We start from the raw sequence: 26761 nt of genomic DNA on the forward strand, positions 1-26761 counted from the left end.
TGACTAGTTTACTAAATGGGTTGAGGGGATCCCCACATATAATTATGATGGTACAACTGCTTCTCAGCTCCTCTTTAACCATTTCATAACCCATTTTGGCATCCCTCAAGCGATTTTCACTAATCTTGGATCACATTTTTATCAGTACATGATGGCAGGGCTTACTTCGTAGTTGGGTCTTCGCCATGAAAACTCAACTCCTTACTACCCACAGGCCAATGGCCAAGTTGAAGCGATTAATAAAGTCTTAATTACTATGCTTCAATGTACCATTGGGAAGCATAAAACCGATTGGAATCTTATGTTGCTTTCACCTCTTTGGTCTTACCGAACCTCAACTAAGATAGCCACTAGGTTCACTCCATTCCAATTCTTATATGTTTTAGAGGTGAGACTCCCTATCGAGTGTGAGATTCCTTCATTAAAACTTGCTATCGATATACTCCCTGATACCTCACTAGAAGAGGAATGTTTACTTTATCTAGAGAGGCTTGATGAAACTAGTTGTATTGTTGTGATGGTTATCGAAGCATAGAAAAAATGATTTAAACCTCATTATGATCAAACTGTTTCTCCACAAGTTTTCGATGAATGTGACTTAGTCTTGTTGTATGACCAAGCCAATGATAAGTTGGGAGATGGGAAGTTCGAACCTATGTGGCATGGGCCGTACATTGTTACACATGTTTTACAAAAATGTGACTACAGAGGTAATCCATTAGCACAGCCCTGCAACGAGCTTTATCTGAAAAATTATTATGCATGAGCTCATTGTAATTAATTGTACATTAGTGTGTGAATTCATTAGTGTGCATTTTTATTTTCTGGTGTGATTATTTTCTTTGCAGACATATTTCCTCTGCTTACCTTGTGTTCCGCTCGATTTGCAGATGTCATCAAACCAATATGTTGGTTTGCTGATGGTGCTTATCATAGCACACGAAACTTATCTTCTACATCTTGGGCACTCTTCGCCCCCAATGGCGAGTTTATCAATTTAAAAGGTATTTTCCTGGGATGGAAAACTAATAATATTGTTGATTACATTCCAGTTATTGAATTGGTATCAAAATCAATTGCTCTTGGAATGATAAATTTGGTTGTTAATTTAGATTCACAACTTTTTGTGCTACTATTAAATGGTCATTATTCAGTAAGAAATCCTCAAATTTTGCACATTTATTTACATGTTCGATTACTAGAAAGGAACTTTGATTACATTACATATCAACACATTCCACAAAATTTGAATACATTAACAGATGCATTAGCAAATTATGATTTAGATAGACATTTGCATCATTTTTAAAAGTCGAACACATCATCATGATATATGAACACATAAGTATACAATAGAAACATGGATATATATATATATAGATATATATATATATATATATATATATATATATATATATATATATATATATATATATATATATATATACATCAATTATGTTAAAGTTTGTCATATCAAAATCTCAAAAGATAGTGTTCTAAGACGCATGGCTTTAAAAGCCTACAATAGTGCAGATAAAGACGACTAGGAATAGGCTATTCACCCACATGATTCTCATGATAGCATGAGACCACTTTGATCACTTGGCCTAACAACTGACAAAGTCTTGCGGATACTCCTAGTGTATGCCTCTGGTACTGTAGCGGCACGTCATCTATAGTCACATACTCTAGAATCCCTGAGTAATCACTTCCAGGTTTCGCTCCATCTCTACTATAGGGTCTGCTCCTTCCTCGTATGGAGCATCTATCTTTATCTGGCGTGCTACTCGCCGAGCTATCGGAGACATTCCTGGGGGTCTTTTTGGTCCCACATCTACAAAATTATCATAAATAAACTCTCAAATAAACTTCAAAAAAATCATAAAACTTGAAAAAATTCCAAAAAAACAAGTTTTGACTGCATCGATCCACTGTGCACCAGGTGATAGAGGAAGATCTAGATCTCCTTTGTATTTTGTGTCTGCATACGCATAGTCATCCACTACAATCAACTGTTGTCATATCCAACAAAATAACGGTGAAGGGAAATGCATATGTTGACCTCCTCCTCCTCAAAGCATGATCTTACTCCATCTGATAAATCTTTGATCTTGTGGAACTGGATCGTCCACCTCTACCCACTGGTATCGAAAAAGGGGCACACAATCCAAAAATAATGTGACTAAAATTGATCCAAACTCGAACTTCTTCAAGCATCCTCTCTTACACTTTTTCAAATGTCTTTTCATGTTGACTAGTAGTCCTTCGCACCAGTTAAATACTGTTGGAGAAAGACAATCCACTGCGTATTGGAATTATGATTTCGTTGCCTCATGCAACCCCTGAGCCCCAAATATATGGGTCATGGTGTGTACAATACTCTACAAGGGAAGGTTGTCAATGGCTTCTATCTTCACCTTCCCGCTCACAGTTGTTTCTACACCTGGGCAATGCCTTCTAATCCAGGTAATGGTGCTCTCTCCTTCAATATGAGCTCCAAAGACTTGGACCCTCTCCCCTCTTCTATACAATCTAGTGATGAAGTAGATGTTAGCTACTTCTAGTTCTAGTTCTTGATCTCCAATGATGAAGATCTCGTGACCAACATCCCATAATCCAATGAGATATTCTAGCAGCTCATTGTGAGTTCTGAGTCCTAGGGTTTTAAAGAACTTAAGCAACCCGTAGTCCCTCAAAGCATTAACACATGCTTCACTTTGGGAAAATTGGTGATCTTCTGCCTCATGGCATCTCTCTTTCCATTTTATGGCCATATCTGTCAAAATCTCTTATGAATAACCCATAAACAATGTTTAGAAGACTTTCCATGGATTAAAATTTCGAACAAACCGGTTAAGACAAAGGATTTATCATTTTATTTTTTGCTCTGCACCCAAAGCGACTCTCCAGATTATTTTCACACTGGTAGTGCAAGGGCCTTTTAGGCTAAAGGGTGATCAGCGTGGATCTGATGATCAGACTCGCGTTAATCACCCCCGATTATAAAAATGTATATCCTCCTCTTAAGCAATCAAAACCTCTATGAAATGGCATGAAAAACAAGAGAAAGGAAAGAGCTCTTACCTATAGTTGACGGTTCATGAATTGGTACCCCAAATCTCTAATCCAAAATGGATCTAACATAGACTTCTAAGTCTATGAATTTTCCTCACAAAGAAGAAATGAAAGTCATTGGATGATTTCAAAATAGTCTCATTTTGTAGATTGTTTCATTCTAAATCCAACACAATTTGAACGGGCCAAAACAGACTCCGGACGAAGGAGTTATTGTAAAAAGAAGATTTGCTCAATGTCCTTAGAAAAGGAGGCATTTCTTATTAAGTTTTGCCTAAGGATTAATATTAGCTTTATGCACTAAAAACCTTTGTTAAGCGCTGAACCTTTATAAAGCATGTTTTACATTGAAAAGCACATGGGCAGTCTCGACCAGGCGGATCCGAAGAGTTTATATAAAACGAGCTAAAAACTTTGAGTTCTGAAAGGAAGGCAGTAAATGGTATTTTGGGAAAGCTCTAGGTGGTAAATGGTATTGGAAGGCGGACGCGTAGCACCGAAGAGGAGAGAGGAAACCGCTTTTTTGGGTGGTTAATCCGCATGCAAGTTGTGCACTCGAAATGACTATCAGCTGTTGGATTAGAGATTGTAGATCAACGGTCAGGATCTGATTGGAGATCGCTGATCGAGAAAGCTTAAGGGTTGCGAACCATGGAAACAATGACCATCGATATGCTGAAACAACGATATAGCGATGAGTCAATAGTGTTGATCAGAGCGATCGGAGATCGAGGGATCGAGATCACATCAATACAAAGGATCTCCTACCTGTTGCGATTGCGATAAGCGATTACAGGATGGACCCGATAGGATTAAAGGGGTGATTGAATTCCATTTGAAATCTGGCATTGCAGATTTTCATTGGATTTCTTTGTATTTCCTATGTATTCCATTATTTGGGTTTTGTTCAAGTTTAGACAAATGCAATGTGATTTGCAATACGTTGATAAGTGATATAGTGATAATGCCAATGACCGATGAGGCGCCGATCAAAGTGATCGGAGGTCAGTAAATTGGAGCCCAATGATACAAAGGGGCTAATGCACCATGCGACGTGCGATTGCGATATGTGATCAAGGCATGGACCCAATAAGGATTATAAACACGATTTCATATTATTTGAAGTCCGAGCTTAAGGCCCATGATCTGTTTTGCGTGCGTTTTCCTGTTTATTTCTGTTATTTGGCTATTTTGGCCAGAGGAAGGAAAAATGATCGGGTGGCCATGCCCGCCAATTCATTTCCATTTGGAAACAACCATCACACCGATGCCACACTATGAGCGGGTGTTTTTGTAATAGGGATGTGTTATGAAGCACGTAGAGCTGAAGAGCCGCAAGGGAATGATTCCTCATGATTGGGGATAGAGGAATGGTTGGAAGCCGTAGAGTCGGAGGGTTCCTCTCCAAGTGAAGAAGCAGTCTTCTCTTCAGAGAGCTGAGCACAGCAAAGTTGTAGAGCGCAGAAGGCCAAAGAGTTTTAGTCGTGCAAAGGCTGAGCAAAGCACAAAAAGCACAAAGAAAGAGAATTCATGGAGACTCAGGCAGAGTAATGCTCAGAGGAAGCTCAGAGAAGCTCAGAGAAGCTTGACATAGCCACTAGAGGTTGGAAGATAGAGCCAGAGCGCTGACAAATGCATAGCCACTAGAGGTTGGAGGTAGAGCCACAACGCCAGAGGGCTCAATGGACTTCTACAAGCCATGAAACTGTAATGAAGTTCAGAACATCAAAGAGATCAAATGATCAAGCTATTGCTGGTGTCTAATGTGTGCTGAACATAGAAGAAGGAATTCTAGAGGTAGTAAAAGAATTCTGAGGGAGTTGGTTTAAGCCAGGAGCTCAAGATAGCCCAGAGCGTTGATTGAAGGAATCTAGTCCAGAGAAGCCTAGATCTGTCTGCAGAGTATGGAAAGCCAGTGGGATAAGATGGTATTCTAAACCCATAGGTTTAGTTGTAAACCAATAGAGTTAAGTGTGGAGCTTGTAAAAGAATTCAGCCATAATCCCAAAGAGCCTAATCAAGTTGATTAGAGCTCAAGGAGACGTAGCCCAATATATCAAGGTGAACTCCATATTAAGCTTGTTGTCTCATTGTTTGTTTATTTGTTGCATCTTGTTGCTATGTGTATGATGTTTATTTGCTGCATTATTTCATTGTTATATGCTACATATCATTTTTAAGCAAATAAGCTTAAGGCAAATAAATAGTTAACGACAAACACAAGAATACACCTACTTCAAGTTCTTTTAATTCCACATTTATCAATATTAAGCATAGATCTTGGAAAATATATAAGCTTGGGAGTGGGAGAGGTTCTTGTAAGCTTGACAAGAAGCCTTTAGTGCCCCATTTCAGATCAATCTCCCACATTACTTGCCTGAAGAATCGAGAAAAATAGGGTAAAATGTACTCTCCAAATGACTCAAAGTGAAATGGTAAAATGTTTTTTACTTTTGGTCTATTTATAAGTTTTTAAATATATTTGTACCAATACTTTTTTATTTTTCTCGATATCAATTATGTGTGGTTGTCTTTGTGTATTTACAAGATCTTTTGGTGGTAACCGTGATCATTTTTTACCGATTCAACGAGTTTTGTTTTATCTATTTTTCGGAATCGTTAAAAATAAATGAAAAAGGAACCTCCATGGAGTCATCTTTAAGCTCTTTTTTGACTCTTGAAAGATGATAAGATCATCGAGTAATTTTCTTTTCAAACTCGTTAAATAAAATGAATTGACATCATCTCTGTATATGTTTATTGCTTTTTTAGGCTAGGATTGACTATTTACGAAAAAGGAATACCTTGGTCGACATGGTCAAGAGGTTCTCTCAAATATTGTTTTCTAGATTTTTGGGTTCGAGAGACAAATTACGAAAAGGGACCTGATGGAGTTTTCTTTTCGTCTCTTTTTCAATCTCTCTAAATATGAAAGAAACATCGAGTTACTCTTCCGTCGAACTCGTAAAAATTAAATGACGAAATACTTATCACCAAGACAAGACTAAGTTTCTCCTTCCTCGGACTCGTAAAACTTACTAGGATGGATTCGTTCGAAGAATGAACTCTTACGACAAGCATATGCTATCCCGTTCAAGCTTGTGATTAAAAATAATTGGTTTACTCACTAGAAATAGTGGGGAAAATTAAAGTGAAAAATCTCCTGTATAGGCAGCATGTCACTCTTTAACATGACAGTCATCTATTTCTCGTGTCAGGTTTGTGATATCCTCACTCAGTCACTTGTCCTTCTAGTTTTGGGAGATCCATTTTTCCTCTCATCTAACTATTCCACTTCATCATCATGACCCTTGGTCCTATGTTGAGTCAAATGCTTCCACACTCTGGAGTCATATCACCGATATGTTCAAGAGAAATCCTATCTGCAGTTTATTACCTATACATTGTCTGACCTTTTACCACAATATTGGATCATACTAATTTATTCTAAGTTATTCCTTGTTTCATGTCGATGACAAGAGAATCATTATGGCCCTCCTTTGATGGGTCACTTCCAGTCGACTTCAGCTCATTATCCAGGATGATGACTAAGAACTCCCTTTTAGTACCTTAGAGCTTGCATGCATTAATGGCAAGTTCTTTGCATTCAACAACAAGCTTTGATCATTGGCCTTTGATTGGATGATTCCATGAATGTTCTTCTTTCAGCTTCATTTTCACATTCACGAATTGTACAGTGGTACCTTGAGGGCCATTTTCATTATTGGTTGTTTCTCTCTTGCCTATTAATGGTTCACATCATTGGTTGGTAATGAGGTGGTTTTCTAGCATGTTCAACTTCGACACATTCATTCACATGTTAGAATTCATTCTTTGATTAGGTTGGGATGGAGGTCAAGACCCTGAAATTTGTCTAATATAACTCAAGCGACATGGAGTTATGTATTATTCATGATTGTATACATGTTTCCTATATACAGATGGTTGTGACCATACTGTGGGACCCTATATCTATGATGATGATGATCCTTCTATATAGGGTGGCTTCAACCATACCATAGATCTTATATTTCCAAATGATCCTTTTTCATTTAGATGGTTGCACCCATATCGCAGATCTTTTCACATGGTACTTTCTATCTGGATTTCTACGTCCACACTGTGGATTCATGTTTATATATATATATATATATATATATATATATATATATATATATATATATATATATATATATATATATATATATCACATAGATATCATAGATGTATATGCATATGCATCCTTGATTTGTAGGTCCCTTGACGATGTTTTTTCTCGTCCTTACAAAAATCTCGTAAATCATCTCAGCCATAACTCCCTGTTGTGCCTCCATGCTTTAGGGGGAATCTGTTACACCGTATTTTGTCACACCTCTTCCACTTCCCTGTGTCCTACCCCAGAGTGCCAAAACCTGACAAATATGCAGTGTCCCCATCCTCATATACAGTTTAGATCCTCCTTGAAAAGCTAATGAAAACATGACTTGAGCCTTCCCTGAAGAAAATGAGCTAAACACACTAATTTTTGGGTGAGCACTACTGCAATACTGCCTCCTCATGTTGATGGCAGGTTGCACCATATTAGCCTCGCGCCTCCAGTGCTGTTTTTACCTGGATACTTGTGTTGATCCCTAAAAGGCAAGTTTTCCCAAAGAGGACAAGAAGCTTCGTGATCAAAAGGCTTCTAGTACGATGAGCTAAATGTTTTTTGTTGTGGATGTGGTCGAATTCTCCCAATATTACCCTTTGATCTTATCCCTTAAGCTTCCTCCTTGAGATGAGGACCTTCCCCTATCTTTGGTGAGATCCTAACTCCCTCTCCCTGCCAATATATTCATCCTCTTTTGTTCCCAAATGGTTGTTCTCTGGTTATTTTCACCCTTATGCTCAGATAGTGCCTACATGCTATTCACTCTGGCTTGGAGAAGGCATGGTTGGAGATCTTGAGCTTGGACTTGGACATTCACTCAAGGAGGGCTACTAACATCAAGGCCTAGGTTGTATTCTTCCTCTTTTTTTATTAATATATACAACTATTGGTTCACTTTCCATAAATGTTTGTGTCAATGCTTCATTTATCGTAATGCTCCTAGATCTGTTAAGTGGATTAAATTTGATTATGCTAGTTGCACTTTTATGGTTTTTTGTGTATTTGACCTCTTGTGAAGGTATTCAAACATTGTGAGCAACAAGGATTGAGCCTGAGGAGCAAGCAATCAAGATATTAAACAAAGGAGTGCATTATAGCATCAAAACGAGGCAGGTCTCCTTCCTCTTCTCTCATTTTTATTATAATTTAGGAAATGGTCTTGTATATTGTCTCGTTTATTGCTAGACACACTCATTGGGCTAGAGGGATCATCTCTGTCCGTAGAGAGGATTTACTTAGACAACACTACAAGCCTCCTATTATGTCTACAGAGGATTCAGAGGCCTTCTTGGGTGAGCAACCCGATATTTTTGAGGATCCTATAGGAGGATAAGAACCTCCAACACCTACTGAGAATATGGTTGGAAATAGGCAGCCTAAAATCTTTCTATTCAGAGAGACAAATGGGGAAGATAAAATGAAGAATATGAGCCCTACTGCTCTTCCAAACTTCCATGGAATGGCTTCTAAGTATCTTAATACCTTCATATTTGAATTTGGTGTATTCTGCAGCACATATGACTATACCTTTAATGAGCATAAGTTCAAATTGTTTCCTTCTACCCTCAAGGATGCAACCTTGCATTGGTAAGTGAGTTTGGAAGGAGGTAGCATTACTACATGGGCCCATATGCAACAAGCATTCAACGCCAAGTATAAGGACTATTGAAGGGCTAGGGACACAAAAGAAGAATTTTTCAGAATTACCCAAGGATCTGACAAATCATTAGAACACTTTGAAGAGAGATTTCAACTGAGCTACAAGAGAGCCAACTACGCCCTTGATCCTGAATAAATGAAGCTAATTTTGCTATGGGGGATTAGAGAAGACTTGGTGGAGACCCTCAATATATTGTCCAATAGGGACATTTACCAGGTCACTATGAAGACATTAAAACAATGTTCAATAATCACTCCAGATCTGCAAGAAAGAGAGGTATGTCCAACCAAGGTTTGGTAAGTCCTTCACTTTCTACTTCAACCTTTAAGAATGAAATAAGAGGTATGTTGCAGGATTTTAAAAGTCAAATATTACATAATTTTTCTTTGTATATGGGAACATTGGAGATTAAGAAAAAACAAGAGGAGGCTGAAAGAGCACTGGTCATATTCTTCCATAAATGCACCAAGAGGCAACCTAGGAATGAGTGCCCATTAAACTAGGAATGAGTGCTCTATGTGTGAGGAGAATCATTCAACTGACAAGTTTCCATCTCTTCCAGTTTTGAAAGTAGTGTATCAAGGAGTACAAGGAGGTATGGAGCAAATTTTCTTCATTAACTAAAGGAGGTCATAGGGCCCTAGGCCATACTTGTAAGGTATGCACTATCCTTCCTCTTTCAATACAAATCATAATGAACCTTTTCAGTCTTGGTATCCAACTAACAACTCACCATGTTCCATGCCTACTCCGTGGCCCTATCCTCAACCTATCATTCCCCCTTTTCAACCATACCAACACCAACCTCCTCAATGGGGTTATCCATCACAAGGATGGAGGCTTTAAGCAGCCCAACCACTTGCCTTAATGCCTCCTCCTCCTCAATCGCAGCTACCCCAAAAAAATACACCTAAAAAATAAAAAATTTATTCTCAACCAAATTCAAACCCAATTAATAATAAGGCCCAAAATTCTACATTGAAGAGACATATTATCCTACCTATGTTGTAGAAATCCAAGAAATCAACCTTAGATCTAGGAAGGTACTTTATAATTCTCATCCAACTTCTCCAGTCAAAAATCTTTAAGAAGAGAAGGAAGAAATTACTCCTCAAGCAAACAAGCCACCCTATCCTAAAAGGTTGATCCACCCTAAACCACACATCCTAGAAGAAGCTAAACTTTTGGGAGAACTAAAAAATATGTGTGTCAAAATTCCTCTCCCACATGCCATAAAATATGTTCCTATATATAAAAAATTCATGAGAGAAGAGTGTCTTATGAGGCTGAGAAGGAAGAGGAAGGATGCCCCCATTATTAATGTCATTAGGCAACTAGATGATATAATGCTTAGGAAGGTCATCATACCAAAGTATTTGGATCCTGGCATCCTAGTAGTGGATGTACATAACAAAAACATTGTAGTCCCCAGTACCCTCATTGACTTAGGGTTTGCAATCAATTTCATGACCAAGGAGACCATGCTCAAGCATAAACTCCAATGATCATTAAGGAAAACCACCATAGTGCTACAACTTGCAAACAGATCCACAGTAGCATTCAAGGGTGTCACTGAGGATGTCATGGTTTCCATTGATTCCTAGGAATACCCAACAAATTTCCTTGTTTTCCAACCCAAAACCAAATTTAGTGGCTACCCTCTCATCCTAGGAAGACCTTAGTTAGTTACTGGTAATGTGTATATCATTTGTATGAATGGAAACATGAAAATTACAGATGGGAAACTAAAAAAAATTTCTTGTACTATATCCCCTTGCTCAACCCCTTGTTGAGCATGAATTTCCTATGTGGGTAGATGAGGAATAAGAAGAGGAACTCTATAAAACATCATCCTACCCCATTTATACATTAGAATTCACTACTAGTAGCAGGTAATTGGACGAGGATAATCTAACTGACATTTTTTTGAAAAAGTAGTATCCTGTTGCCATGCAAATTGATGAACTAAAACAAGAACCTTTAGGACAGATTGAATACATCCCATGTGCAGATTTAATCATTGTTGGTTCTAATCAAAATAATGTACAAATCATAGAAATCAACCCCTATAGAACTCTATAAATCATCCATTTCCTTTCAGTTGATCACGAGGAACAATTGATCAATATTTAAAGGCAGAAACTTGGTGCTCTTTCTTGGGATTACAAAGATATGAAAGGAATCCACCCCTTTTTGTACTCATCATATATACATCAAAGAATACCATAAACCTATTCACCAACCTTAGAGAAGGATGAATCCTACACTAAAGGACATTGTGAAAGACGAATTGCATAAATTTTTAGATGTGGGTTTTATTTATCCTATTTTAGGTAATGAGTGGGTTTCACCTTTAGGAATTGTGCCAAGAAGAATGGGAAATGGAGAGTTTTAATTTATTACAGAGAGCTTACTAAGGCTACTAAGAAATATCATTTTCCATTATATTTTATTGACCAAGTTTTGGATGCTTTTGTAAGAAAGAAGAATGTTTTCATTTATGGATGTGTTCAGTGGGTACAATCAAATCCAAATCAGTCCAAAATACTAGGATAAGACTAATTTCACCATTTCACAGGGGACCTTTGCCTCATTTTCCTTCCATTCAACTTGTGTAATGCTCTTGCCACCTTCTAGAGGGTGGCATTGATTATTTTTGTTGTTCTTGTGCATGTCTCAGTTGAGATTTATATGGATGACTTCACACCTTATCGAGATGCTTTCAAACAAGCCCTCTCTAACTTGTGTAGTTCTCATTGACCACCATTCTATGGCATGGGCTGGCATTGACCTTTGCCTCATTTTCCTTCCATTCAACTTGTGTAATGCTCTTGCCACCTTCTAGAGGGTGGCATTGATTATTTTTGTTGTTCTTGTGCATGTCTCAGTTGAGATTTATATGGATGACTTCACACCTTATCGAGATGCTTTCAAACAAGCCCTCTCTAACTTGTGTAGTTCTTTTAAAAGATGCATAGAAATGAATCTCTCTTTCAGCCTTGGAACATGCCATTTTTTTATGAATGCATGAATTGTTCTAGGTCACTTCCTCTCTAAGGAAGGAATTAAGGTTGACCCTAATAAAATTGAAATTATTAGAAGGGTCCTTGTGCCACAAAGAGAAAATTATGTTAGGAGATTTTTAGGAATATTTTGTTACTATAGGATATTTATTAAAGATTTCAGTAAAATTGATTCACCTTTATTTGATTTACTGACGAAAGACTTAGATTTTTGTTGGACATACCATTATCAAAAGGCATTTGAATATCTCAAAGAAATATTAACAATTGTACCAGTTCTCTAGGGACCAAATTGGGCCTTTCCATTCCAAATTCACATAGATGCATTAGATAAATCAATAAGGGCATCACTAGGGCATCTAGAAGGTAATTTCCTTAAGCTATCTATTTCATTAGTAAAAATTTATCCAAAGTTGAACCTAATTACACAGTCACTAAAAAAGAGCTATTATTTTTTGTGCATCCTTTGAATAAATTCAAACATTACATTACAGGGTATCAAGTTTTTGTGCACATAGATCATGCAATCACTAAGTACTTGATGGATAAACTTGATGTTAAGGCTCAAAGTGTTAGATGGTTATTGATATTACAAGAATTTGATTTAACCATTTTCAATAAGTCATGGAAAGAAAATGTTATTGTAGATTTCTTGTCTAGACTAACCCTATTTGCAGAGAATGAAGAGATAGTAGATGATCAGCTTCATATGAGCACCTCTTCACCATATCATTGTTGTCACCTTGATTTTCTAATATAGAAAACTTCTTGGTTGCTAGCCAATTTTATCCTAATTTTTCTTCCAAAGAAAAAAAGAAAAATTGTCAAAAAAAGTTCCCGTTATACCTGGATTGGGGGTAACCTCTTCATATTGGGTCTTGATCAGATCTTAACGAGGTGTATAAGAGAAGATGAGGACTATGATATCCTCTCAACATGTCATGATGGGCCTTATGGATACCACTTTGCTACTAAGAGAACAACTCACAAGATTCTTCAAGCATACTACTACTTTCCCACATTTCATCAAGATGCTAGGAGATACACCGCACATTGTGATGAGTGCCAGAGGATGGAAAGGCATACTAAGAGGTATGAGATGCCCCTATAATCTCAAGTGACTTTCGAGCCATTTGAGAATTTTGGAATGGACTTCATTGGACCTATTGACCCCCCATTCAAACATAAGAAGTATATCATTGTATACACATTATATAACCAAGTGAGTTGAAGTAAAGGAAGTTAAGGAAACAATAGAGCAAAAAGTAGAAAAATTCTTACAGGAGAACATTTTTTACAAATTTGGTTTCCCAAGGGAACCAGTCAAATACTAAAGAAATTAATTCACTTCCAACTTGATAAAGGGGATAATGAGGAAACATCACATCAAACATAGGAGGTTCACCCCATATCACCCTCAAGAAAATGGGGAAGTGGAGGTGACCTATATAGCACTAGAGGGCATCTTGACTAAGGTTTTTAGTAGTAGTGAGAGATATTGGGAATACAGACTTGTTGAGGGCACTTGGGCCTACAAAACTTCTTGGAAGAATACATGGTATTTACCCCCTTTGAGTTTGGTTATGGTAAGAAAGCTTTATTTTCCATTGAATTGAAGTATAATACATTGACAATGCCAGCACACCTTGACTTAGACCTCACAAAATCTCAGGAAGAGAGATTGCAGTAGTTGAACTAGCCTGATGAACTCAGGATGCAAGCTCTTATGCACACTGAAGTGATTCAATTACAAGGAAAATTTTGGCATGATAAGCACACCAAGCCTAGGACCTTCCAGGTGGATGATTGGGCCCTCCTGTATGATTCTAGGTTCAAGTACTTCAAAGGGAAACTCATGAAAAAATGGTTGGGTCCTTACCTACTGGAGAAATTCCATGATAATGGCTTGGTTCATATCAGGAAAATCAATGAACAACAAATCACACTTCTATTAAATGTTTACAGATTGAATTTTTATAAGAATCCCTTCTCAAGGGATGAATTTAATAGATCCATAAGAAGACAATTGAATGTGATTGACAGCATCAAAACTATCAATCCATTTATCCCCTCATCAATAAAGAAAGAAAAATAAACTAGGTGAAAGCCTTCTCTGAGGCACCTGAGGCAAACTCGTTGGCTGAAAACCTCCCTGAGACATCTAATGATCTTAGAGAAAGAAAAAAAGGAAAATAAAAATATCCCCAAGTGAAAACCTCCCTTGAGGCACCTGGGGAAGACCTACTTAGGCTGAAAACCTCTATGTGGTAGCATTTGAGCCTCATAATAATTAAAAATAAAGGGGAAAAAACAAGAAGAAAAACGAGAATGAAAATACAAAAGGTTATCTTTGTTTTATTTATCTTAATGAGTGATGCAAGTACATCAGAATTCCAATAAGCTATCAAGGATATCATCCTGAAATTCAAGCACTCACCTTCAGTGCCTTCAACCAGCTTCTCTACATCCATCCCACTCATTCTCTCACTTCTTCCAAGATTTATCCATCATTTCCAAGCCCCTTCCATAAGTTTATATCAATGTCCTAAAATGCTATAGGAAAGTTCTAGTATTGCTACAGGAAACTGTTGAGCATAGAAAGAAGGTGCAAAATTGAAGTTTTTTCAACTATGGGTAGGAGAGGAAATCTATGGAAGCCATAGCACCTAACCAATCCACCGGCCTTCAATTTTCTCATCACTATTCCACTAACCACCCATCAAAAATCAATATTCCACCTCTTTTTCACCTATCACCAGCAGACAAAGCCTCTCCAATCACCATAAGAAACCTCACCTTGAATTATCAAAATTTGTGAAAGCCACAATCAAAGGAAATTATAAGCCTAATTAGCTTATGTGGCTTCTACAAGAAAACACATGCTCCTATAGTAGCATATATAATCCCTATAGGCCCAAATTTGCAGCATCAATCCAAGAAGCTGCGAAGACCACTATACTCTAGGAATTCATAAGACAAGCATGAACAACTACATGATCCACTATAGGCTACTACATGATCTTCAATCACTACCAATCAATAGCACCAGGTGGTGAGCCCTGGTATTGCACCAATAGTGTTGCAACTCCCAAGGACTCCTTAACTCTATTTACCAACCCGAGGTTCGTACAAACTTTGAGGTGACAATGCTATATACGCAGTAGATGGAATTCTACTCATGCCACCCCTAACTAGGACATTTGATCAATAATGCTCCAAGGCCATTCTTCGACTGAATTAGGGGGAAATTAACTACTGAAAGTGCAATTCAGAAGCTAGCTCTAAAGTCAAAAGTAAATTATTTTCAAACCCTAACTTGTAGATTTTACCAACTTGTAAATGCTACTGAATCAATTCATGAAAGAACACAAGAGTTATACAACCTATAGAAAGGAAACTACACTATTTTTCAATCAACCATCTAGCTATCAAATTCACTTATAAATAGGAAATTATCCTACCAAATCATAACTCAATATTTCATGCATCATTTATCTAATTCACCCTTCCATATAAATCAATGTTCTACTTGTGCTAATTATGTGATAAACAAGCTAATGATATTCTATCTTGCAGTGATGGAAAAAAGGATGGTTGAAATGGCCTAGGTGATGCACTTGATCATGGATTCCAAGCTGGGGGTAAACATACTCCTAAACTAAATCAAACTTGCATCACATGTCAAAACAAGGGGTAAAACATGCTGCTACAAGCATGCTACAAGAAGTTGCTACAGGAACCCTGTATTGTTGCAGGAAGGCCTGTAATGCTACAGGAAGGTTGTCGAGAGGGTTTTGAAGTTAAGAATGATGAGATCAATGGATGGCAAGGTGAATGGAGGTTGTGGTAGATGGATGAAAAGTGGAAAACACCCCTAGCTAAGCTCAACACCTCATGAAGGCATTTTTTGGACTAAGAGGGCTTCTCACAGTGACCTAAGAGAAGGATATCAAGAACAACATTTAAGATTCATCAGAGAGGGTGAAGAAGTCCTAGATGTAGATGGTGAAAGGCCCCTTGCCTACAGATCCAATAGTCCTGCAACATCACATGCACATGATGTCTTATCATTTACAACATAACATAACCAATGGTGGAAAAGATGAGTTGAATTTAAACATTATCTAATTTATGCCAAAAACTCTGATCTAGGAAATGGATCAACTTCTAAGCTATAGAAACATATGCAAAACAAGATAACTAATATAGACCTTTTTACAAGAAATCATAGACATAGCATTTTTGGTTTGTGATTGTAGATTCCTCTATTCATGTTCCCATGAGAGAGATGCGATAGAGGTAGCAATTGATGGGCCTCTAAATTAGACATAAATTAAGGCCCATCTAACCATCCTTCAACACATTAAACCTCTCTTTTTACATTAGACAACATATTTTTAATATGTTTATTAGGAATGTTTATTGATAATTGCATATTTGTGCCTAATATTATTTATTTTTGTAGAATGTTGTGAGAGTATTGAGAAGATTATGAAGATTTAGAGGAGGACATAATTTAGGGACTTTCTCCCTACTACAGGAGGATCAATATTGGATAATAAATCAACAATATATTCTGAAATTATTGCACAAATTCTGGAGCTCCAATGATTGAGAAAATATAGGAATGTGTTCCATGTCATTTAATGCGGATTCCTAGTGTTCAAAACCATATCCACTATTTGAGCGATTTTTAGGGATAAATCTTCCTCCTTTTCATGGAGAATTATTCATAATCATTTTGTATAAGTACCAAGTAAAATTTAACTCTAGGGGTTGGTTTTTCTTCATTTTCTTATGGAAAACACTTGTATTTTTGTAACTCCACTTTCATTTCTTGCAGGGATGTAATTGTATTGATGGAAATAATGAAAATTGGTACCATTTTCACCTTATAAATCTTGGTATCCTTCATAGGAATCTGATTTTTCTTGGGCTTGGCTATCCCAGGAGCCTCAAATCCCTTTTGTATAAGTTATTTTTTTACTTTTCACTTTTTATTCACATGCATCTCTTGTTCTTGTTTTTTCCCTATTTCTGCATTTAGTATTGATGATTTCTTGTTGTAGGATTAAGTTAAATGGTTAAAGTAAGTTCTTATGCAGGATCACAAGAATTATTTCAACCTTGGAACAACTTTGGAAGTTCATAATAATCATTGAGCTACTTGGATTAGTTTTCTTATTCACAAATCTAAATTTTTGGAAGTCCCTTGTGGCAAATAGTAGTAATTTTTTCCTATTTTTTAGAACACACTAATGAGATTCAATTGAGTTTATTACACTTGAATTATATCAAAAAAACATTTAGGTTAATAAAAAAATTTAGCCCATTTCATTTTCACTTTATTAGGTTAGGTATTTGATAGATTAACTAGCTCACTTGTTCTCAAATTTCTAGATTTTAGAATAGTAATTTTCTTCTTTTTTTAGCATTTGTTACCAAGGGTATTTTTGAGTGATTCCACTTGTAATGGAAACCTAAGAAATCCTATTCAATAACATAATTTTTCCCATCCAATTTGGTGTTAGGTCCCTATAATACTAGTGATGCCTCCATTAATATTGTAGTTGTATCCCTTATTAATATTGTTGTGCCCCTATTTTCCCCATATTGTTATTATTGTGCCCCATAGAATCCCTCTATTGTTATTTTTGTGCCTTTATATTATTATTGTTAGGTCAGCTTGGTTATATTGTGACCCCTTAGACTCCTATATATAGAAAGGAGGTTTTGTCATTTGAATCATCCAAAAATTGTTCTTTTGTGTAATGTAAAGGAGGTTGCCCCCTCGAAGAGGCTGACTTCGAAGGCGTTCAACTATCTTTTCTATCTTTTTGTGAGATGGTTTCATAACATTTGGTATCAGAGCTTTGGATTCTAGGGTTTCGCTGCTCCAAATAGGTCATTGTGGCATTTTCACTATAACTTTTTTCTGTGACATTTCAGAAGCCATTTGAGATGAAATCACACTGAACCTTGGGTCCGAATTTCAGAGATTTTCATGCTATATTTGCGGAGATATTATCTAAGGAAGTTGGTCTTTTTGCAGACTCCTGAATTACATTCCAAATAGGTGACCTGGGGAAAATCGTCTTAACTTTCTCTTTGAGCATCAGATTGAAATTTTGTAAGAAAGAAAGAGGATGGATTGTAGTTTCTTGTATATATTTTTCAGAGCCAAAGGTTGAAACAGTGACACGTGGCACTTCATACAAGTTCGCTCTTCTGGAAAGGTCTATAATCAAGTCATATTGGGAGATTGTGCATAACTCTTCCTTGGATAATCCAATTAGGATCAGACTAGTGGCATTGGAAAGAAGACGCAGAGGGCTATGACAGGTTGCAATTTCAAAACTGGATGATCTGAAATTACAAAGATACATCAAATTCAATATCAAGCTCCTACAAAGTGAAAAAAGGTGTGTATTTTTTTTTTAAATTTTTGCATAAGCTTGGTTTGAAAAATTAGTTTGAAGGAATTCAAAGGGCATAGTAAATCATTATTATTGGTAATTGATGCCCCGAGGAAAGAAAATGCAAACACCTAGTAAGCAACCTGAAATATCTAGCATGACTCATGAAGAAGAGGAAGAAATGCAACATGATATATCAAAATTACGAGACCAAGTGCAACAAGTGTCACTTGCACAAAAAGTAACAGAATCTAAGATGGATGGTTTAAAGAAAGATGTAGAAGCTAAGATGGATGGTTTAAAGAAAGGTGTAGAAGCTAAGATGGATTGTCTAAAGAAAGGCGTAGAAGCTAAGATGGATGGCATGGAAGCTAAGATGAATGGCATGGATGCTAAGATGAATGGCATGGACGCTAAAATGGATGGCATGGATGATAAGATGGAAGAATTGAAGATAAATTTGAATAGGTTGCTACAAGAAATGGTCACTAATGGTGAAAGGGTAGTGAAGGAAACTCATGATGAGAACAAAAGAAATGTTAATCATGATTCCATAGACTCTAATGTTGGATCAAAGACCCACCATATTCCAAAAATTGATATGAGGAATATTTATGGCAAGGATCCTGCAACATGGATGTTACAGATGGAGCAATTTTTCGATCTCAATAATGTGAAAAACACACAAAAGGCCGTATTGTAACTTTATATTTGAAACCAAATCAGTTTGTATGGTATCAATGGCTTTGCTCTCATAAACAAATTATCGCTTGGGCAATTTTTACGGAAGAATTGACAACACATTATGAGGATACAAAAGGAAACACTTTTTTAGCCAATTGATAAGTCTCAAACAAAAGGGTTCAATAATGGAGCACATTGAGGAGTTCCAAAAATTGAACATAAGGGTAAAAAATATTCCAGAGGAGCATAGGATTGATGTGTTCATAAGGACTTTAAAGGATAATATCCAATATGACGTTCGCCTTTGGGAACCTGATTCATTAGAGAAGACATTTGGGTTAGCAAGAAAAATGGAAAACAAAATTATGGCAACCAGGAAGCATACCACTCACAACTATAAAGATGGAAGTGTTGTTGTCCCTAGCCTTCCACAACCTATAAGGTTGACACCACAACAATTGGAAGAAAAAAGAGCAAAAGGGCTTTGTTACAGTTGTGATAGAAAATACACTAAAGGTCATAAGTGTGCTGAGAAGAAATTATTCTACGTAGATTGTGAAGAGGAAGAAGAAAAGGAGCAAGAAAGGTCAAAAGAAGAGGATATACTCAAGGAACAAAGCCTAGATAAAGAAGAAATGAATCCGACCATATCTTGTAATGCATTGGTTGGAATTACCACTCCTCAAACCATCAAGATAGAAGGACAAATCAAGAAGAAAAAGGTAATAGTGTTGATTGATTTAGGAAGTACCCACAATTTTATTCATTGTAAGATAGCAAAAGAATTCAATTTCTTCCTATATCCAGCAGTAGAGTGTCAAGTGATGGTTGCAAATGAAGGAACGATAAATTTCTCTGGAAAGTGCCATAATATCAAACTATCCATGGGAGAATATGTATTGAAAAGCCTAATGCTTTCCATTCCAATGGGAGGTCCTGATATTGCACTAGGAGTCCAATGGCTACAATCCTTTGGGTACAATAGCTTTTTAACTTTCAAGAACTTTTCATGAAATTTTATGCAGAAGGAAAGAAGTTTTAATTAAGGGATATTGCAGGAAAACCGGGAAAGATAATAAGCTCTAAAGGTATGACAAAGCTTCTAAAAAAGGAACAACAAGGTGTAATTGCACAATTATGTTCGCTAGATGTTTCCACATCGACATCATCTATTTCTCCAGATCTCCAAAACGTCTTGGACAATCATTCCAAGGTATTTGAGACTCCCAAAGGTCTCCCACCTATTCGTGATCATGATCATGCTATTCATTTGATTCTAGGAAGTGCTCCTCCAAACATCGGGCCATACGGATATCCCTATGCCCAAAAGAGTGAAATTGAATGTATGGTTGCAGAAATGCTTGAGGCAGGTATAATTCAACATAGCCAAAGTTCTTTCTCTGCTCCAGTTGTATTGGTGCACAAGAAGGATGGATCATGGCGCATGTGTCCAGATTATAGGGAGCTCAACAAGCTCACTATTAAAGATAAGTTTCCCATTCCTGCCATTGATGAATTATTGAATGAATTGCATGGATCAATTTACTTCACCAAGTTATATCTTCTTTCAGGATATCATCAAATCAAAATGAAGACTTAAGACATTCCAAAAACAACATTTAGAACTCATGAGGGTCACTATGAGTTTTGGTCATGCCTTTTGGCCTTACCAATGCACCTTCTACATTTCAAGTTTTGATGAATTCCATTTTCAAACCCTTCCTTAGAAAATTTGTGTTAGTATTTTTTGATGATATACTAATCTACAGCAAGTCTGGGAAGGATCATGTTGAACACGTTGACAGGGTGCTCAAACTATTGGAGGAGAAACAATTATATGCAAAAAGATCCAAATGTTTCTTTGGAGTACAAGAGGTGGAATATCTGGGTCATATTGTATCTCATGAAGGAGTTAAGGTAGACCCTATCAAAATTAAAGCCATTAAGGAATGGGAAATCCCCACATCCATAAAGCATTTGCGAGGATTTCTCAGGTTGACAGGGTATTATCACAAGTTTTTTAAGAATTATGGGAAAATAGTAGCACCTCTAACAACATTGTTGAAGAAATATGCATTTTCATGGACTCTAGAAGCAAAAAAGGCCTTCAAATATCTTAAAGAGGCAATGTGCCAAGCACCAGTCTTAGCTACACCAGACTTCACAAAAACCCTTATTGTGGAATATGATGCTTCTGGAAATGGAATTGGTGCTGTTTTAATGCAAGATGAAAGACACATTGCTTTTGAAAGTCATCCAATCAAGGGAAAGTATTTACACAAAGCTATTTATGAGAAGGAAATGTTGGAAATACTACATGCACTAAAGAAATGGCGGCCCTACCTAATGGGAAGACACTTCAAGGTAAAAACGGATCATGATAGCCTTAAATACTTCTTAGAACAAAGATTATCCTCTAAAGAACAACAAAAATGGGTCACAAAGATGTTGGGTTATGACTTTGAAATCATATACAAAAAAGGGAAGAAAAATGTTGTGGCAAATGCACTCTCAAGAAAGGATGAAGATGTGGAAGCATTGTTGTGCGCCATTCCTACTATCGAACCATATTGGATAAATGAAGCAAGGGAGAAATGGAAGAATGACAAAGAAGTGTGGGAACTTATTCGGAAGTTACAACAAGATTCTAGTACATCTGATACATTTAGCTAGAAAAATGATTTGTTATGGTACAAAGATCGCTTATACCTCTATAAGAATTCCCAACTCAAACAAAATATTCTTTTGGAATTGCATGCTTCTCCCTTAGGAGGGCACTAAGGATTTTTAAAAACTCGCCATAGGGTTAAGAAGGAATTTTTTCAGGATGGCCTTAAATCGGATATTCAAAAGTTTGTGGTGGAATGTTTGGTATGCCAACAAAATAAAGCTAAAACAATTAAGACACTAGGTCTATTACAACCTTTATCCATTCCAAGCCAACATTGGGAGGAGGTTTCAATGGATTTTATCACAATTTTACCCAAGTTTGAGGGAAGGAGTGTCATCATGGTGGTAGTTGACAGACTTACCAAGTATGCACACTTTTGTGCATTATCACATCCATTTAAAGCCAGTACAATTTCTACGGCATTTATGGAAACAATTCAAAAGCTACATGGAAACCCAAAGATTATTGTAAGTGACTGAGATCCCATTTTTACAGGAAATTTTTGGACATAATTATTTTCTTGTCTTGGTACTCTGTTAGCTCATAGCTCATCTTATCATCCTCAATCTAATGGGCAAATGGAGATAGTAAACAAATGTTTAGAAGGATATCTTTGTTTCTTTCTATCTGATAAACAGAAACAATGGGTCAAATGGTTGCCTTTGGCTGAATAGTGGTATAACACTTCCTTCCATATTGCAACAAAAATGACCCCATTTATGGCACTTTATGGATTTCAGCCACCATCCATCACATCATATTTAAGAGAAAATTCTAAGGTTCAAGCAGTGGAACATCACATCGAGCATCAACAACAAGTTCTCCAACTCTTAAAGGATAACCTCGTGTTGGCGTAGAATAGAATGAAAAAACATGAAGATCAACATCGCAGAGAAAGAAGTTTTGATGTAGGTGATTGGGTATTCGTACGACTACAACCATATAAACAAATGTCCCTCAAGCAAGCTAAGAAGGATACAAATTGTCACCAAAGTATTATGGTCCGTACAAGGTGTTGCAAAAGATTGGTACTACGGCATACAAATTGGAGCTTCTTGCAGCTTCTCGAGTGCACCCAGTTTTCCATGTTTCATGTTTAAATAAGGTTATAGGCGACAAGCTCCCAGTTAAAACAATATTTCCAAAACTTGAAGAGGAAGGAAAAATTATATTGGAACCGGAAGCAGTCATAGAAACAAGAACTCGACAACTACGAAATCGATTCATTTCAGAGTATCTCATCAAGTGGAAGAACTTATCCGCTGAAGATTCCACATGGGAGGATGAGAATTTTATAAAGAAGCATCCAGAGCTACTCAAGCGTTGAGGACAACACTTTTTTGAATGAGAGGGGCATGCTAGGTCCCTATAATAGTAGTCATGCCCCCATTAATATTGTAGTTGTATCCCTTATTAATATTGTTGTGCCCCTATCGTCCCCATATTGTTATTATTGTGCCCCATAGAATCCCTCTATTGTTATTTTTGTGCCTTTATATTATTATTGTTGGAGGTTAGCAGCACTATTGGGTCACCTTTGCCCATTGGAGAGAGGGAGACAAAGCTACCTAGTTAGATTGGCTTGGTTTTATTGTGACCCCTTAGACTCCTATATATAGAAAGGAGGTTTTTTCATTTGAATCATCTAATAATTATTCTTTTGTGTAATGTAAAGGAGGTTGCCCCCTCGAAGAGGATGAATTCTAAGGCGTTCAACTATCTTTTCTATCTTTTTGTGAGCTGGTTTCATAATATTTGGATTTTATTTACTTGGTCATTTGATGACTTATATCTTCCCGTAGCAAATTTGTAACTTCTTGTAGAAGCACATGTAACTTCCCGTAACACTCTTCCAACATGTATATACTTGCCCATATTTGCTAAAAAAGCTTGGTTTGTGTCCCTTAGTGGTGAATCATAAACCGTAGGCTCTAAATCAATGGTTGAGGAGGAATAAATACCACCTAGGATCACTTTCATTTTTGCCCCTGCAAAACATCTCAACAATTTGGGCTAATGGAAAGATTTATGAATTGGATAATTGAATAATGATTTTCTTGATTTCCACCTCCAATGAGTTCTATCAATGTATATAAACTCTTTGAAATGTAATGATTGCTATTTAGTTCATGATATTTACTTTATGCAATTAGAATATGTTTTCTTTCCTTGTATTTTCTTTCCTATAATAGGTTAAGGTTTCGATTTCGAGCGTTTCCATTTCTGCAATTAGTTTAGGATTTGATTACATTCACTCCATTACATCATAACAACGAGAGAAGGACACATTGTATGTTGCACATATAGTATCAATACCTATTAAGTTTGTATGAACCCCAGGTTAATAATTAAAGTTGGTAGCCTTGAGAGTTGCAACATTCTTGTTCCAATACTCAGGCTCATCAGTAGTCACAAAGTTTTTTGAGGAATTATAGTCTAATAAAATGCATAAAACTAACAAACATTCTAAGCTAAATATAAATATGAATACATAAGAGGGACCTAATCCATTAGGTTTGGGCCTAAACCCAAAAGCCTCAGCCCTCTAAAACTAACTTAGTGATGGATCAACAAGAAACTTCTCATTATCATTACATCAAAGTCAAATACATCACATAACAAGTCAAAAGCAATAGTATCAAGTGCTTAAGCTCAATAGCCTCTCAACTAAAATTAAATTTTGAATCCTAATGAGCTCTTTGACATGTTTATTTATACAAGAGAGTAGCTACCAACATCTCCCAAAACTCAAGATAGGTCAATCTAGATCTCTTTGAACTACACTTGCTTGGCTGTCAATGACCTCGTCCTACTTGGCTGCCAACAACCTCGAGCTGATGAGAGAGAAAGTGGTGATTTTGGTTGATTGAGGGAGTTAAGAAGGTGGAAACCCTCTTAGAATATCTCCCTGTTGTCTACTCTAAGCTCCTGCATTGAAATTATATCAAAATTGCTCCATTTCCTGCATGTAAACCATATTAGGCCACATGACATAGAAAAACATCTTTCACCCCTCTCACTAAACATAATATAACAAAAAGTGTGAATATACTTATTGATGAGCCTCATCATCACCCCCTATTGAAATTGTTTCTCATCTTCTAAGCAACTCAGTCATCTATGTCCATGTCCTTCATGGCCCTCATGGTCTCTCTGACATCCAAAGGCTCCTCAGATGGTGTGCCTTCTTGATGATAGAAGCCTGCATTCTTTTCTATTTCTATCCACTCCTTCCTCTCCTCTGCTTCATTTCTTCCTTCCTATAGGCCTAGTAGCAAAGGTGGACTGAGCTTGAGCCCAATCCAATTGAATCTTAATATTTTCATGAGCATTTCGTACAAGGGCGTCATGTCCAATGCATTCCTCAACCTTTCAGGAGAGTGTTTGTCCCTAATCTAGAGACTATGGAAGGCATTCCATCTCCTCTTGCAGGCTTGCTAGATTTCTTTCCCTAACAGCCTAAGTGTGTCTTCAAAATGTGATATGGATTGCTCCTAGGTGGCAAGGTATTTGGGTGTTAGGTCAGTATCATTGGAGATGATGGTATGATTTCTATTGACAACCATTGGGCTTATCTCCTCTTCCCTGATATATAGTGGTTCCTTTTCTTCCTTTTCCATGACTCTCTTTACTTCCTCAGCTCTTGCCTCCTCATGAGTCATCCAAGATGTTAGGCCCATCAGTTGCATATCTCCCAACTTTGCATTGGGATCCCAAATATTCATATCAGTCAAGGTGAGGTTACGCATGTATAACTCAACCATTTTTGCTCTGTCTTCTAGGCTACTTTGGTCACATAATTCAATGAATTGTATGTAATCTTGAAATGGCATAGATCCATGTTGTGATAGGGTCTTGATTTGGAATTGCATCCACTTCTCTTTGAGAAAGATTGCATAAGACTTGGATGGTTTCCTGCACTGTAATGCCTCCATTGAGAGATTTTCCATTGTGACCAGTTGAGTTTCCTTCTCCTACATCTTCTCCCTCAACCATTTATTTTCTGGCCGTAGTTTCTCCCTCATTGTGGACTCTTTCTCTCTTAGCTCACTTAATTATTTTACCATTTCAAGGACTGTTTCTTCCATGAGGCCCACATCTTCCACCTTTTTAGACTTAGTAAATTTCATCCATCTATGTGTTCCACCTCTTTCTTCTTCTAGCTCAAAGAAAAGTGGGACTTCAAATTTTTGGGGAATAACTCTCCCTCCTTCGATTAATTTATAATAAGAGCTCAAACTAGGTTGTGGACTAGGCTCTTCGAGCTCTGGGAAGTCCTTCTCAAATGTTTTTGGGGAAGATTCGCCCTCCTGTAGTTGTTGTGTCACCTTCTTCCCCTCTTGTCGCTCATTCCGCCCCTCCTGTAGCATCCTTTGTTCCTCCCATAGCATACTCTGTTTTTCCTATAGGAAACTCTATTTTTCTTGTAGCATGCTCTGCCCTTCCTGTAGCTTCCCCTTTTCTTTTTGCTGGATGGTGGTAGGTGTATTGGGTTGTTTGAAGGAGGTTGATCTATTGGTGGCCCTCCTTACATATGTTATAGGAGTCTTTGTTATGGATTTTAGAGAGGTGACCTCTTCAATATTTCTTTCAGTGGGCCCCACCTCCTCTTTCTTACTTGGGGACTATTCAATTGTGATAGGGGCCTTTGTTGGAGTTTGAGGCCTTCCTTACTTGATCTCGGTTCTCTTCCTTGTCTTAAAGTAGAGGGGAGATTGCCTTTGCCTCTTATTTTTGGGTTTGACTAGGGTGCTTAAGGTAGCGAAGGTTGCAACTACCTCTTTTTTAGTGGGTCCTAGAGACAAAATTGTTTTCTCTAGGGATACCTTTGCTTCTCTAGGTTCATTAGTTTTCTCAAGGCTTGGTTTTTCCTGTTCCTCCCCCTATTCCTCTTCATATTTCTCTTTTTCTACCTCTACCTCTAGTTCTTCCTCTACCTCTCTCCATCTGTTTCTCTTTCATCTTATGCCTTTGCCCCCATTTCTTCTTCTTCCTTCTCCTCTCTTCCTCCAACAGTAGAGGTTGGGGTCTCACCTAGTGTGATGTTTTGTGTGTCAATGAAAGCCTCTCTATCCATGTCTA

This window comes from Pinus tabuliformis, chromosome 6, assembly GCF_031772625.1.
Source record: "Pinus tabuliformis cultivar Carrire ecotype Pingquan chromosome 6, CPIR1, whole genome shotgun sequence".
In the NCBI taxonomy this organism is placed as follows: Eukaryota; Viridiplantae; Streptophyta; class Pinopsida; order Pinales; family Pinaceae; genus Pinus; species Pinus tabuliformis.